The sequence below is a fragment of the Hypanus sabinus genome, chromosome 5 (genome assembly GCF_030144855.1).
Source record: "Hypanus sabinus isolate sHypSab1 chromosome 5, sHypSab1.hap1, whole genome shotgun sequence".
Classification (NCBI taxonomy): Eukaryota; Metazoa; Chordata; class Chondrichthyes; order Myliobatiformes; family Dasyatidae; genus Hypanus; species Hypanus sabinus.
Genome location: NC_082710.1, coordinates 180,495,896 through 180,510,245, shown reverse-complemented (window position 1 = coordinate 180,510,245; position 14,350 = coordinate 180,495,896). Strand labels below are relative to the sequence as shown.

The window sequence follows — 14,350 nt, the reverse complement described above, 5'->3', positions numbered from 1 at the left end:
TTGTATGGGGAAAGGGGTGAAGTAAGAATCTAGGTGGGTCTTGGCCTGAAATGTCGACTGTTTATGCCCTTCCACGGATGCAGCCTGACTTGCTGATGTCCTCCAGCTTCTTGTGTGTATTGCTCAGGATTTCCAGCATCTGCAGAATTGAATGTGTCTTCTCTTCTCCGTGGATTGTCACCTCGTGGTGGTGGAGAAGCTTGTGTGATCCTGAGATCCCAAGAGCGATGCCGTCTGGAGCTATGCTCCTGGTAGGGTCACCCACGGCGGTAAGGTCGAGGGTGAGGTCCCTGACAAAGAACAATCCAACCAAGACCTCAACGGTGGAACAGGCGGATGAAGTTACTTCGAACTCGACGGCTGTGAAGGCGGATGAAGGCTGCAACAAATTCATCAGCTTCAATCGTCGTGGTTTCCATGCCATTGTAATCAGTTGGTTGATTTGTGTGTGCTTCTTGGAGTGCAACATCAAGTACACATTAAACAAATACACGCACAGGCGCCTTTGCTCTGTGGAAATGGAACGAAGACCATCATCCTCAACCTCGAGGGATAGCCACAACGATGTATCTTTAGAAACCTGCTCTTATCCCACATTCCAGCCGATACCTACCGTTCAGGTGCAGGCTGGGGGCAATTCACCTACCAGACTGTGAGCCACGAGATCCAGGGAAGCAGAGGAGTGCAGGAATCTCGAAGGGATGTAGGAATGCCGAAGGGTTCTAGGCATGGCTTTCTATGGGTCTGTGGTGGAGACATACAGTCTGGTGTGGAGGCTCCGGTGAACAGCGTTATGACAGGATGTTCAGATCCATCACCGGCACAACCCTCCCCAACATCGAGGACTTCTTCAAGAGGTGATGCCTCAAAAAGGAGGCATCCGTCATTAAGGACCCCCATCATCCAAGACATGTCCCCTTTTTCATTACTACCATCATGGAAGAGGTACAGGAACCTGAAAACACACACTCCACATTTTAGTCAAAGCTTCTTCTCCTCCACCATCAGATTTCTGAAAGGCCTATGCGCCTAAGATCTCTATCTCTGTACTCCTTTCTAACATTTACGGTTATTTTTATCTCTTCGTACTCTATTCCATAAGGTTGCTAGAGCCGGAGGTGGTAATGGGGATAAGCTCCCACTACCTACAAAATGATCCCAATGGCGTGCGCCTCACATAGCCTCTGACAACCAGGTCCAGCTCCTGGCCTTCACGTGTGGTTTAGCTACTCAGCCCAGAGGAACCGTTTCTACTGACAGGAGAAAGGTGGGTTACTGGCGAATTAGAACCAATCGCTTCGGGCAGATGGGACTTGTCAGCTGTGGTTGACAGCTCACCTAGGTCTCAAACCTCCACTGCCTTACAGCTATACCCACTCGTGGAGTAAACCCCAAGGGAAAAATCCAGAGCTGGAGTCTCTGAGGCAGTCCTGCATTGAGCTCAATGCTGACTGGCAACTCCTGCGACACCGCTGGTACCAAACTGTATCGGTCTCTGCCGTTCCTTTGCATTCATCAGATGCGTGGAGAGAGGGAGCTTGCTACATGGGCAACAGTCTGTTCTCCATATCATATTGCCCAGGCTTGTGTATCCAGGCAGCTAGGACACAATATCCATGGTCAACTCTGACTGACGGAGACCCCACATTATTCTATTTAAAATAGATATCACATCATAAAATATCATGATAATAGGAGATACAATAGATTGTTCTGATGCTGAAAATCTTGAACAACACATACAAAATGCTGGAGGAACTCAACAGGTCAGGCAGCATCTATGGAGAAGAATAAACAATCGACATTTCAAACAAGAAAAAATCTGCCGATGTTGGAAATCCAAGCAACACATGCAAAATGCTGGAGGAACTCAGCAGGCCAGGCAGCATCTATGGAAATGAATAAACTGTTGACATTTTGGGCCAAAACCCTGAAGCATTGACTGTTTTTCACTCTCTATCTGTGTTAAGACTAGAGGACAGTGTCTGTGAGTGGGTGAGAGAGAGGATTTTGGACTGTGTCTATGAATGGGTGAGAGGGAGGTTTTTGGACTGCGTACGGGTGTGGATGAGAGAGAAGATTTTGGACTGCGTCTGTGAGTGGGTGAGAGGGAGGAATTTGGACTGCGTCTGTGAGTGGGTGAGAGGGAGGAATTTGGACTGCGTCTGTGAGTGGGTGAGAGGGAGGAATTTGGACTGCGTCTGTGAGTGGGTGAGAGGGAGGAATTTGGACTGCGTCTGTGAGTGGGTGAGGGGGAAGATTTTGGACTGTGTACGGGTGTGGGTGAGAGGGAGCACTTTTTTTTACTAAAACAACAACACACACAAAATGCTGTTGGAACACAGCAGGCCAGGCAGCATCTATAGGGAGAAGCGCTGTTGACGTTTCGGGCTGAGACCCTTCCTCAGGTGAGGAAGGAAAATGTGGTGACAGTTGCTGGCTGCCAGCAGCACATGTTTTGGTGTATTGGTTGTTAATGGAAAGAAATTTCACTGTAGGTTTCGATATTCCCGTGATAAATTAATTTGAGTCTTGAATCATTATTATTTCTTTCTTCCTGTGCTTGCACAGTTTGGTGTCTTTTGCACACTTGTTGGACACCCAATAGGTGTGGCTTTTCGTTGTTTCTACTATAGCTGTTATTTCCTTATGGATTTATTGAGTATGCCCACAAGAAAATGAATCTCAGGGTTTTATCTGGTGACATACATCTACTTTGATAATAAATTTGCTTTGAAGTAGAGTGTGTTCCATCACACTCCTGACTTGTGCCTTGTAGATGGAGAAAGAGGCTTTGGGACGTCAGAAAGCAAATCACCCTCTCAAGTGACTTTGAAGAATTATTTCTTTCCACATGCACAACTCAAATGTTTGCAGTAAATCTTAAGCACACAATTTACATTTTCCTTCGCTTTGTTTGAAAAAAGTCTCATGGACCTTAAATTACAGGCCCAGAAAGCCATCCCAGTTGTTTACGGGATCTGGGGATTAGTCGGGTGACGCAGGGGACTTGGTAAACAGGGGTAAACATTGAAGTTTATGTGAGATTGAACTGACTGAAAGAGCATGATATTTAGTGTTTTCTCAATGAGTAAAAGCTGATTAGGAACCGATGAAAAAGAACAGAACTGAGTTAAATTTAAAAAAATTGGAAATATGAGGAAATTGTGGCCTGTTTCTTCAGTAAAAGGAGAAAGTTCACTTTCCTTTTGTTAACATATGACTGTCGATTCACTCACATATAAACTTTCAAAAACACAAGGAGTGCAGATAATGTGGATGTTGGCAGACATTTTCCCTAGCAAGGGAAATCTAAAATTAAAGGGCAGAGGTTTAAGTTGAGATAGGGAAAGATTTGAAGATACCTTAGGGGCAAGTTTTCTGCACTGAGGGTGGTGGGTGCAGAGAACGAGCTGCCAGGTGGTAGTGGGGTGCAGTGGAAAAGGGCATAATTTTAAGGTGCTTGGTGGAATATATAGGGGGAGGTGAGGGAGCCGGGTTTGTTTTACACAGAGCCTGATAGGCCCCGCTGGGGTTGGTGGTAGAGGCAGACACTTTAAGGACATTTAAGAGACTCTCAGACAGGCACATAGAGGGAGGGGTTGCAAAGTGGAAGGCGCTCACTCCTTGGCAACCCTTGGGCAAGGTGTAGCAACCTCACACCCGATCAGGGTCACATGAAGGAACAGTCGGTACAAATCACAAGCCAGCCAGATAATCCCTGAAGAGTACTGAAAACGGCTAGGGTCACCCATCTTGTAAAGACATTGCCCCGCAGAAGGCAATGGACAAAAACAATCACGGTCATAGAAAGACCATGATCGCCCACTCCAGATGACACAGCTCGTAATCATGGTGATGTAGGAGAGAAGGGCTACATTGATCTTGGAGTCAGCACAACATCATGGGCTGAATGGACTGCACTGTGCTGTAATGTTCTATGCTTTAACATTCTGTGTTAAAAGAGTGCACACTGATTCTTCTGCCGAGCCCCAAAAGCAAGCTTCTGTTTGAATAGCGAGGGGACTAATGGCGCTGCAGAAATACACGCCCCTCCGTGATAAATGGTGTCACGGTAACATGGCGGTTAGCATAACACTCTGAACGAGTTTATACGTTCTTCCTGTGATCGTGTGGGTTTTCCCCAGGTGCTCCTGTTCCCTCCCACAGTCCCAAGCAGTCCAGGTTATGGTTAGTGAGTTGTGGGTATGACACGTTGGCATGAGAAGCGTGGTGATACTTGTGGGTGGCCCCCAGCAACGCGTCAGAATGCTGGCCATCGACGCGTAGGCCGCACTTCATTGTGTTGTGATGTTTTGATGTATATGTGACAAATAAAATGACTGAATTATAATTGAGGTTCTGAAGGAGATCCTTCAAATCTGGAGAAAAGTCCTGCTCGGTTTTAATGAGGGGAGGTGGTGGAGAGTTGCAAAGGTTAAAAGGAAAGAGCACCGAGCTTACGGGCTTCCTCTAATGAACATCTGGCCTCCAGCTGTTTGTCAGAGAGGGCAACTTTAATGAGGTCTAGTAAGTCCTCTTCAAACTCTCCTGGGCTTTAGCGAGCTGGACAGGCTCCATCAATCACCTGACTTAATGAGCACTGGTCGCTTGTTATTTCTGCAACCCACCGTTAGCAGACAGTGCTCTCTGTTCTTCACACTGGACCCGTTCCCCTGAGCTCCAGCCTTTCATCTCGCAAGAGAGTCATGGACTCAGGCCTATACATCACAAGTACCCCTATCCTCACCATCACAAATCGGAGTTCAAGGCCTAGCTTTCGGGGTCCCATCATCAATGCCTGGTGTTCGAGGCCTGGACTTTGGGGTCTGCATCCGTCATTATCTGCAAGTCCTGGATTGATACTAAAGGCCTTAAGGTTGATCAGAGTACCAAGTCAAAACCCAGAAGTCAATTGGAGGTCCAAATTGAAGCCCAAAGTTTGATTGGAAGTTGAGGCCGGATGACAGGAGCCCCAGTCTGTGAAACTCCATGAGTCCACTGGGGAGTTTCAGGCCCAGTGTCTGCAGATCCAGGATTCTGCTGGAGGATGGAGGTGCCTTGCCCTAGGGGTTAGAGGACCACGTATGTGCATGGGTGGCTGAGTGGAAGGAAGAAAGGAAGCTGTTGTTACACTGTGGCTTTCTATCTTCCATTTTGCTGCGTTCTGTGTTGTCCTGCTGAGCTCAGTTGGTAAGCCGGAATGTATGGTGACACTTGTCGGCTGCCCAGCGCATCCCTAATCTCGATTGTTAACACATTTCACTGTGTGTTTCGATGTACAAAACTAAATGCAAAATCTAGATCAGTATTACCTGCAGGAGGCACTGCACTGCCTCAGGAAGGCAACATCCATCATCAAAGATCCCCACCACACCATCTTCTCGCAGCTGCCATTGGGCAGGAGGTACAGAAGCCCCACGTCCCACACTACCAGGTTCAGGAACAGCTACTTCCCTTCACCAACACATTTCTGAACAGATAATGAACCCATGTACACCACCTCACTATTTTCCTCTTGCTTTGCACTACTGTACATGCATCCTCAAAACAACGTTTCACAACGTAGGTCAGGGATAATAAACCTGAAACTGATTCTCTGATAAAATATGCCAACATTTCTCATTACTCCTCCGTATACTGTATATGACAATAATAAACCAATCTACCAGTTTCAACACATCATTTCAAAGTGACTGGCTCATTCTCCCACTGGGGAAAACATTTCCACATCTAGTCTGTCGAGCTCCTTATGATCACTGATGTCTGAATAAACTACATATAATACAGACGTAAACTGCACGGTCTGTCTTGACGGGACAACCCTCTCACACCAGGAGCTGGTCCGGTGTACCTCATTTACACTGCCTCATTAATACCAGGTCTTTGTGTATTGAAACTGTTTAACCTCAGATAAAAGGCTACAGGTGACTTCATGTCCACAGCACAACTGCCCAGAACTTGTGCTGAGAATCGCCACAAAGTTCTCTGGTTAACTGGGGTACTTATGGGTTATGGTTAAGCAATTCACGGCTGCTTGCTGCAACATTTCCTGATGTAATCCACGAATTACCAAGATTTTTGCTAGTTTACAGGATATTCATGACATTAAGATACCTTTGAGTCTTGTTTATATTTTATTGATTTATTGATGCAGAATGGAGCAGGCCTTTCCAGCTCCTCATACAAGCCGCCCCAGAAATCCTTTACAGTTCTGGTGACCCACCGCTGTCTGTAAGGAGCACGTTCATTCCCCCTGTGACCACGTGCGTTTTCCTCCTCCGGGTGCTCCAATTTCTTCCCACAGACCAATGACATACCTAATTAGTCATCAGCCCATGATTAGGCTAGGGTTAAATCAGGGGTTGCTGTACAGTGTGGCTCGAAGGGCTGGGTGGGCCTCTTCCCCTCTGTATCTCAACAAATAAATAAGTAACCCCACAACCCTGATTAACCCTAACCTAACCACTGGGACAATTTTCAATGACCTACCTACCTACCTGGGGAAGGCCATCCATTCCACGGGGAGGACGCACAGAGACTCCTTACAGAACAGCACCGAATTAAACTCCAAACTCTGAAATTCCCTGGGCTCTAATAGCATCGAGCTAACCTCTCACCACCGTGGCACCCTGGCTGAAGTGTACAGAGTATTTAGGGTAAATGATAAACCCAAACAGCTGGGCACCTCTCTGCTACTGAAAATATAATTTTCTACAAAGGGATTTTCAGTCCTTTGGATAATGGATTCAAAAATTTAAAAATTAAATTTGGTTGAAAGGTTATGACTTGTTAATCCAAGTCATAACTTGTAAACTGGTTACCTGCTATTTTGCCTCTTGTGAGAATGCTTCAATGCGAGTGATTGCCCAAGCAGCTTGTTTCTGGGCTCCTGGGAAGAAACTTCGTTGGAAAGAGAAGTCCTTGGCTGAGAGACAGCTGTCAAGAGGTTGCTTCCCTCTAAAGATGCTGCCTGACTTGCTGAGTTCCTCCAGCATATTCTGTGTACTGCTCAAGACGTCCTGCATCTGTAGTATTTCTTGCGTATTGCATTTAATCTAACCATTTTTCTTTTGAGGTTAGAAGTAAGTGGTGTTAGCCAGTTACTGAGTGGAACTTGTGGGCCAATTTTGACAAATCAGCCTTTAATTAATTCTGGGAAACTACTGATGACACAGTTGCAAACTCCGGCCAATATAAACCAGACTATTTGCTGGCCTATCATTGCAGAAGTCAGTGAAATGTCAGCTTCCTCGCCCACGAAAGACAGATCTCACTCCATACTGTCATAGACTTAAACAGACCCAACTCATCTAGGCTGAATAAAATAATCTCCGTGATCCAGCCCCGATTTCCTGCATTTTTTATATTTTCATTTTAAGCTTAATTTAGAGATGCAGCATGAAGACATCAGACATTGGAGCAGAATTAAGCCATTCAACCCATTGAATCTGCTCTGCTATTCCATCATGGGGGTTTATTATCCCTCCAACACCATTCTCCTGCCTTCTCCACATAACCTTTGACACCCTTGCTAATCAAGAACCTATCAACCTCCGCTTTAAATGACCACAGCTGTTGGTGGTAATGAATTCCTCAGATTCCCCTCCTCCGCCTAAGGAAATTCCTCCTCGTTCATTTTCTAAAAGGACGTTTTTCTCCTCAGAGGTTTTCTCGTCGGGTTCTGTTCCAGCCTTACGTTTCTGATCCACTGGGTCACGGGAAGAAGTTACAGTATGAACTCATTACAGAGAGCAGCAGAATTGAACCTGGGTCACTGCCACTGTAACGGTGTTATATGAACTCCGATGCTACCGTGCCACCCCTGACCCTCTAAAACATTCCTATCCATGAACCTGTCCAAGCGCCTTTTAAATGCTCTAGTTATCCTCACTTGCACTTCTTCCTAGCAGCTTCATAATCCCACCAAACGTTAGATAAAAAACCCATCCATCAGGCCCCCCTGTCATCTTAGACTTATGCCCTCTGCTTTTAGACTCCCCTACACTGGGGCCAAAAACTGACCAAAAACTGGGCATTATCTATACCCTTCACATGTTATGTTTCACTACAGGTACCTGTAGTGCTCTGCGCACCTGGCCGACAGACTTGAGCAGAGCACAACACAGCAGTTGTGTACAAGAAGGGCCTCTACTTTCTGAGGAGGTCCTGTACAGTATGCAGGCCTCTCCTTCACGTGTTCTACCAGTCCGTTGTTACCAGTACAATCTTCTATGCAGTGGTGTGCTGGGGTAATGGCATCAACACGGGTGATGCCAACAGGCTCAATAAACTGATTAGAAAGACTGGCTCTCTTATAGGAGTCAAACTGGATGCACTGGAGGCAGCAGTAGAACAGAGGACCCTACAATTCCCTGATTTTCCTCTGAAAATCCTGGCAATTCAGGACAATGTTTCTCACCCTCTGCATGCCACCTTGCCTGAACAGAGGAGCACTTTTAGTAAGACAACTGCGCTGCTCCAAAGAGTGCTAAATGAGGTCATTCTTCCCCTCGGCCAGTAGGCTCTATAATGAGCCAACCTATAGCCAGGGAATTGATGACCCCTACTGTTTGACTGCTGGTGATGACATTTTTATTCTTTCTGCTTCTCTGCTAATATTTATATCTGCTCTTATAATGCTACTGTGACACTGTAATTTCCTTTGGCATCAATAAAGTATCTATCTATCTATCTATCTATTTACTCTCTGGGGGAAAAGTCCCAGCCTATTGCACCTCTCCTTACAACTCCAGCCCTCCAGTCCCAATAGCATCCTTATGTGTCCTTCCTGCACTCCAGGGACTTGGACACACAATCCACACCAATGCATCCTCAAGACAACAGGATGGCAGAGCAAAGAGAGGCCCTTCAGCCCTTCTAGTCTCTTCTGCCACTCAACTAGACTGTGCCTGATGCAATAGCCCTCAAGGTTACTTTCCCGTCCTTTTCCGATAGCCCATGACTCCCTAAGTGATCAGATATCCATAGACTTACTGTACAGCTGAGGTATATTACTTACTGAAGTACCCACGGACGTGGCTGTGGATCACAGCCTGATGGTGACTCTGGATGTAAAGCTGAGACCACACTTGGAGAATTGTCAGCAGTTTTGGGCTCCTTATCTAAGACAAGATGCATAGGTATTGGAGAGGGTCCAGAGGAGGTTCATAAGAATGACCCCAGGAGTGAAAGGGTTAACATATGAGAAGCGTTTGATGGCCCTGGGCCAGTATTCACTGGTTTAGAAGAATGAGGGGAAATCTCATTCAAACTTATCAAATATTGAAAGGTCTTGATAGAGTACATATGGAGAGGATGCTTCTTATAGTGAGGGAGTCCAGGACCAGAAGGCACAACCTCAGAATTGAGAGACGTCCATTTAGAACAGAGATGAGGAGAAATTCCTTTAGCCAGAGGGTGGTGAATCTGTGGAATTCATTGCCACAGATGGCTGCGGAGACCAAGTCACTGGGTATATTTAAAGCAGAGGTTGATAGGTTCTTGATTAGTCAGTTGTAGGAAGAAAGAAGGAGAATGGGGTTGAGAGGGATAATAAATCAGCCATGATGGAATGGTGCAGTAGACGCAATGGGCCAAATGGCCTAATTCTGCTTCTATGTTGTTGGATCGTAAGGATTTCAGCTGTAGTAATCCCAGTGGGAATATCTGATGATTCCCATCAGAGCTGCACGCAGAAAGTCACTACTTACCTGTGCCATCTTAAATATATTCAAAGTCCCACCCCAGAGTTCTCTGTGACAATGGCCAGCCACCTGAGAGAAGGCTTTCCCCTTCATCTCAGTCTTAAAGGGGCATCCTCTTATTCTGAGGCCATTCCCTCAGGTTCTGGACTCTCCCACCCTCTAAGCATGTAACCTGTTGCAAATCCTATACCTTTCAATAACATCATCTCTCATTCCTCTGAGCTCCGAGCACTGTGGATAACTTCATTCATCTCAAAATTGAACCGATTCCTCAACCTGAGGACCCACTGTCAAGGACTGTAGAAGGACAGTCTAAAACTTCCACATCCTTCCTATAATGGGGCAGCCAGAACTGAAGGTCATACTCCAAGTATATCTTCCTCTTTGTTCGTATCTTCTTTAAGCCCTTCCTTCCCGCTGACTTCATCAACATGTTGCACAAATATTTGATTCTTTCTTCCAAATCCTTGGCATTTTTATGGGGTAATAGCAGAATTAGTAGTGTGATCTCTCGAGTCGGGTATGATGTTCTCCTAAGGGGTTGCCTATTGGTGGGTCCTCAGCTGACTTTAGAGGACGATCCAGGATCCACATATTCTGGTGCAGTGGTTAGCACTTGGGACTTTAAGTTGTTCAGTCTCTCCATTTGCAGCTGTTACTTGTTCTCTGCAGCACAGCGGAGGTTGCTCCCACGCAGTGCGTCTCTCTCTTGAAGATTTCTCCAGGGGTATCTATTGAGTGCAATGTTATTAGATGTAATGCTGAATTTTTTCAGGCTGATTTTGATGTTATCTTTGAAGCGTTTCCTTTTCTCTTCACTGACTTATATAATTTATGCTCTGCATCATATGGGCCTCTGCAGATGCTGGAAATCTTGAGCGCACACACAAGACGCTGGATGAACTCGGCAGTATCTGCCTGATGGAATGGATGGCTTTGTGGCAAACTTTGCAGATGATAGGTGGAGGTAGCTAGTGCTGAGGAAGCAATGCGATTGCAGCAGGGCTTAGACAAATTGAAACAATGGGCTGGAATACAGTATTGGGAAATGCTTGATATTGCATTTTGGTGAAAGGAACAATAGTGCAGATTATTATCTAAAAGGGGAGAAAATTCAAACATCAGAGTTGCAAAGGGATTTAGGAGTCCTTGTGCAAGACTCCCAGAAGGTTTTTTACACTTTAAGAAGACAAATGCACTGCTGGCATTTATTTCAAGGAGAATATAATATAAAAGATAACGCTGAGGCTTTATAAGACACTAGTCAGGCTGCACTTGGAGTATTGTAAAGAGTTTTGGTCCTCATATTTCAGAAAGGATGTGTTGTCATCAGAGAGAATCCAGAAGGGGTTCACAGGGATGATTCCGGGAATGAAGGGGTTAACATAAGAGGAGTGTTTCGCAGCTTTGTGCTTGTATGCTCTGGAATTTAGGAGAATGTGAATTTAAACCTGCTGAATGTTGAAGGGACTAGATAAGGTGGATGTAGAGAGAATGTTTCCCATGGTGGGGGTATCCAGAACTAGAGGGCACAGACTCAGAATTGAGAGGCAACCTTTTAGAACAGAGGAGGAATATTTTTAGCCAGAGAGTATTGTGTCTGTGGAATGCTCTGCAACAGACTGCAGTGGAAGCCAGGACTGTGGGTACATTTAAGGCAGAAATTGACAGTTTCCTGATCGGTCAGGGATCAGAGGATAAGGTGAGAAGGCAGGTGTATGGGGATTAATGGAATCTGGGATCAGCCATGATGGAATGGCTAATTAGCCTAATTCTGCTCCTATGTCTTATAATCTTATAGAATCTATGAAGAGAAATAAAAAGTTGATTTTTGGACATGTGAACTGATAATTCCCTCCGTAAAAGCTGCTAACCTGCATTTCTCCCTGCATTTTGTACATGCCACTCAATGTCTGTACCTACAATACTGTGCAAGCCTTCAGAAAATCTAAATAGCTAGGATTCCTTAGACCTTTGTACAATACTGTATTTGCCAACGTGGAGCAGGGAGTGAGTTTGTAAATCTGGGGGAGTAAAGTATGTTGGGAATGATGAGAGTGGAGCACCAAGGGAGGGTTGTGGAGCAGGTGGCAGAGAAGGAGTGCCAGGAACGGGGAGAGTTGTGCGGGTGCAGACCCACCCGGCCCTGAGACACCAGGCAAGGTCATTTGATTCTAAACAATTGGTTTATTGATCTTTTTGGCTTCCCGCTGCCACCCTCTCCCTTCCCCTTTTCTCAACCATGATTCGTCTCTCCCTGTCCCCTTCCCACTCTCTGTCCAAAAGAGACACAGAGTAACTATAAATAGCTATAAATATGTGCCTAAGACTATTCCACAATACTGTACATGATGTAAGACCATAAGATCTAGGAGCAGAAATAGGCCATTTGGCCCATCGAGTCTGCTTGCCATTTCATCATGGCTGATCTATTTCGCTCTCAGCCCAATCTCCTGCCTTCTCCATGTGTTCCTTCATTCCCTGACTCATCAAGAGCCTATCAGCCATAAGTATACTCACTGACTTGACCTCCACAGCTGCCTTTGGCAACAAATTCCACAGCTTCCACAATTCTGCGGTGAAATAAAGTCCTCCTCATCTCCGTTCTAAAAGGATGTCCCTCTGCTTTGAGGCTGTGTCCTCTTGTTTTAGACTCTCATACTATAGGAAACATCCTCTCCACATCCACTCCACATACATCCGATCAAGGCCTTTCAACATTCAATCTGATGTTGTATAGCTACAATAAACAGTTTAACAAGCAATTTTTTCAGTGTACCTATACTTCACCGTGCTTGTCCTCAGGTCTGTAAACTCCACTAGATGTGGCCGAGATTGACAATTTATCGTCCATGCTGAGGAGCAGTCTAGAGTCAACCATTGGTGAGGGTAGGTTCACATTAGCAGTTAACGTAATGCTTTACAGTTCCAGCCAACGCTAACTGGGGTTCAATTCCCACCTGTAAGGAGGTTAGCGTTCTCCCCATGACTGTATAGATTTTCTCCACTTAGAAGGTGTCCTCCCACTTTCAAAGGGTGTACAATGTAGGGTCAGTAAGTTGTGAGCACGCTATGTTGGTGCCAGAAGTGTAACAATACTTGTGCAAACTTGGACGGTATTGGTTGTTGAAGCCAACAAGTGAGCCAGATACCTGATTATCAGGACCCTGGAGGAATCAGAGCTTTTACTGCATTCGGGAAGGCTCCTAATACAACAACAGAGCATTTGGGCTGTACACTCCGTACACTCAGTGGCACATTATTACCTACACTGGTACGCCTGCTTGTTAATTAAAGTATCTAATCAGCTACTCATGTGGCAGCGACCCAATGCATAAACATGCAGACATGGTCGAAAGTTTCAGGTTTTATTCAGACCGATCATCAGAATGGGAGGGAAATGTGATGTAGGTGACTTTGACTGGGGAATGATTGTTGGTGCTAGATGCAGTGGTTTGAGTATCTCAGAAACTGCTGATCTCCTGGGATTTTCACGCACGGCAGTCTCTAGACTAGAGTTTATGGGAAGTGGTGTGAAAACAAAACAAAACTCCAGTCATTGGCAGTTCTGTGGGCAAAAATGCCTTGATAATGACAGTTCATAGGAGGATGGCCCGACTGGTTCAAGCTGACAGGAAGGTTCAAGTAAACAGGTGTTACAGCAGTAACATGCAGAACAGCATCTCTGAATGGACAACACATTGAACCTTGAAGTGGAGGGGCTGCAGCAGCAGAAAGCCATGAACAAAGACTCAGAGGCTGTTTATTAGGTACAGGAGGGGAACCGGGTGTCTCCACTGAGTGGATATTTACAGCTGAGAGGGCAGTGGGAATTAAACTGAGAGCGTGGACTCCTGGCAGCATAGCAGTTAGCATGGCGCTATTACTGCCCGAGGCGCCGGAGTTCAGAGTTCAATTCCACAAGGAGTTTGTACATTTTCTGTGTGAACAACGGGCTTTCCTCTGGGTCCTCCAGTCTCCTCCCACAGTCCGAAGACATAGCGGTTGGAAGGTCATTGCAAATCATCCTCTGCTTAGTCTAGGGTTAAGTAGGCGCGTGGCTGGGTGGTGAGGCTTGTCGGTGCTGCACTGTTGCATACTCATGTGCTGTATCTCTACGTAATAATAATGCCAAAACAAATAAAGATGTGTGGATATACAACAACTGTGTATGTGGCAAAACACTTCAACTCACTCCACACAAGTGAGAATCAAATATTTTCAAGGACTTAATCAGGGAACGGTCTAATGTGGAGTGCAAAATAACAAATGAATGTGAGAATAGAGATCTGTTATTCCTTGAAGATAGGATCAATTAGGCACAATGGCTGTCATAAGAGGACAAACTATAGGATGTTCGAGTTGTACCATATCAGACGTTGTGAGACCAAATTCAGAGTATCCTGCATTTCTGGTCACCTGCCTACAAGAAAGATATCAGTAAGATTGAAAGAGTTCAAAGACAGTTTTACAAGGATGATGCTGGGAGTTACTGGGAAAGTTTGAACAAGTTAGAACTTTATTCCCACAGCAGAGGAGAAGAGGAGAGATTTGATAGGTGTATACAAAATTATGAAGGGCACAGAGAGGGTAAATGCAAGAAAGCCTTTTCCACTGATGTTGAGTGTGACTAGAAGTAGAGG

At 45.5% G+C, this 14,350-nt stretch overlaps 1 protein-coding gene across 8 annotated transcripts in view; it reads right to left on the bottom strand.

Moving 5' to 3' along the window:
- Positions 1 to 14,350, bottom strand: part of LOC132394688 (regulator of G-protein signaling 3-like) — a 175,602-nt gene that overhangs the window by 57,481 nt on the left and 103,771 nt on the right. The window contains exon 1 of one of the 8 annotated variants that reach the window (XM_059971065.1): positions 6,825 to 7,126. The exons of the other annotated variants lie outside the window; for them this stretch is intronic. The gene's annotated coding sequence lies outside the window, so the exon portion shown is untranslated. Of the gene's footprint in view, positions 1 to 6,824; positions 7,127 to 14,350 lie in introns of those variants that run through there. 8 annotated transcript variants of the gene reach the window in all.